Here is a 2,712-nt window from a genome sequence, read left to right on the forward strand (position 1 = left end):
AACAGACCAGTGACAAGCGTGACAAACAAAAAGTTTCTTGATCATTTTCCCTTTTAGACAGGACTCGCAAGTTGATAGTTTACCCAAGTCATCTACCTCTTGACTCCTTGATTCTACCAACTTTCTCATCCTTTCTATGGAGATATGACCTAACCTTACATGCCAAATTTATGCATTTACATGATTATCTACTTTTTTGTTTGTGCTGGGCACTTGTAATCCAATTTGACTGCTGGAAAATATAAAAAATGTTCGTTAATGTACCAAGTAGATGAAGGTTATTATCAATCATCAAATAAAAACTATTTTTATTAATCTTAAATGCATAACCCTCATTACTCTCAATAAGGAATGGAAATAATATTTTGATCATGATTGGTACATATTAATAGTTCTTTAATACTATCTGAATGATCACTAATACCTAAGATGAGAGATCCCACCGATTCCACAGCAACGACCTTGTCATCACCGACCCTTGGATCATCTTGTCTTTACTTATCCTTCTGCTTCTTTTCACTACCTGCAAATCATTGCAAATGTGAGCTCCATAGCCAACATGCAATACCCAAGAAGAAGAATTACTTGTCATATTTACTTCAATACAAACGTACCTGGGTTGGAGAGAATTTGTGGGTACTCCCTCTTCGAATGCCCCTTTTCACAGCAATGAATACAAACATCATTTGCCCTCGACCGCTGTGAACCGCCGTTCTTCCCTTTCCCTTTGCTCTTTCCCACCAGAGCAACAGGGGAGCTTGGAGCACTAGTAGTGGCTACGACAGCTTTTCCTTTTCCTTCTTCCTCTTCTAGCGCTCGGCCCTCTTGCCTTTCACCTTGGAGGTTGAAGCCTCTCCTATTAGTAGCATAGGTGCAGACTTGTATGTCATTGCCTCGTATTAGACCAACATATTATTTAACTCATGAATAGACTTTTTAAGTCAATTCATGTTGTAGTTTATGATAAACGGGTCATAGGAGGGAGGAATGATTGGAGGATCACATTGATGTACGTCTCATTAACAAGCCCAGCCTTGAGGTCTTCTGCACGAGGGATAGCTTCTTGATCGCATGACTTTGCATAGAAGATCTTTCAGTCATCTTTCTCCTAAAAAATATTTTTGTACCAGTATATCTAATATTCCTATCATGAATTGTACAAACTTGGAGCATGTGAAGCATTATTGAGGGAATGCTTTCCAGCCTATCATATTGCTTTTGGATGTCATGGGTCACCGAAGCTAATATGATACTGCGACCTTGTTGTTGTTCTCATGCTACTTCTCGAACATCACACGTTCTTCGGGCGAAAACCCTTCTGGTAAAGTCGCCAGGAGCGGCTTGTCCAAGACATAGCCTGGTTCTTGAAACCTCGAACGATCGTTACATTTTGCAGCTAGTTGTTCCGGTTCGTGCCATTGAATCTATTAATCTCCATTATTAGGGTTAAGAGGTTCTTAGACATGTTCTACAATATAGAATTAAACAGATTTCAACATATGATAGTAATATTATTGATAAGTTCAAGACATGGTCTTTTAGTCTTTAACTCTCTCACTATTTATATGAAGCCCACCATTCTCGAGTGGAGTTTTGGGAAGTCATTTCCTAGTGGGCTTGATATCCATAAAAACAGTTTACCATGCCTGCTTTTACTAGTCCCATAGAAAAAGTCCCGTGGGAGGCAATCGATGCTATTCTCATTCCATGAGATTTCCAAGATATTTTGCCTCACATCTTCACATGATTCTGAGAACTACAAGAGAATCATGTTAATCAATGTTAGGTTCTATCCATCAACCAAATCACACCCCAGTCGTCGCCCCCCATGACTTGTGAGATAGGACAATGCTGAACGTGTTCTTTGTTCACAACAATGGTGTATCTTTCCTTCATTCCAACTATGCCAAGACTCGTGAGACCACACTTGGATAACGGTAGCTTCCTCACCACATTTTTGTGGATGGAAGGCTTGGTCAAATCAAGACAATATCAATCTAAGTCCATTTTGGGCCTAATATTTAACTTGGTCCAACCAAGTAAGAGTTAATATTTCGGTGTTTGACCGAGACCTCATCAAACAATTTTATTACATGCAAAACATCAAATGCTAAAGCAATAAAGAAATCACCGCATGCAACATAATTAAGCATACCCCTGTGGGATGATCACAAGCGCTACCTATGCGACTTTATTGTGCCCGGAGTGAGTCTATGGTCAATCTAAGGTGGCCCTATGCTATTACAAAGTAATTTACCCATCAAAATTTAGATGGGCCTTGTAATTTCTTCGTGGGCCTCCTTATCCTTGGACCTTTTTCTCCATGAGCTAGCTTTAAAACAAAAAACCTCATAAAAATATTCCTATAATACTCTCATTACAACTGAAAAGAAATCCTAATCAGAAGTTGGGGGGCATGCATAAGGAGGGAGATAGCAGGCCTCATTATTCCAAGGTTAAAAAAATAGGTGAATAGGCCAATTAATTATGCAATTTTAATTTTAGAAAAAATTCAATTTTGTCCCAAAAAATTAAAACAATTAACTAATACTTAAGAAAATTCCAAAAAATCAAATCTTCGAATTACGGGCAAAAAACATCCCAGCCATTGGCTGTCAGCCCTGTAGCACGCACTGTCCTCGTTGCCTGCGCATGCACTCTGGCCCTCTCCCAACATTCACGCGTGTGGCTGCATTGCAGGTTGCTCACACG

The sequence above is a fragment of the Sesamum indicum genome, linkage group LG5 (genome assembly GCF_026168435.1).
Source record: "Sesamum indicum cultivar Baizhima isolate 11 linkage group LG5, ASM2616843v1, whole genome shotgun sequence".
Classification (NCBI taxonomy): domain Eukaryota; kingdom Viridiplantae; phylum Streptophyta; class Magnoliopsida; order Lamiales; family Pedaliaceae; genus Sesamum; species Sesamum indicum.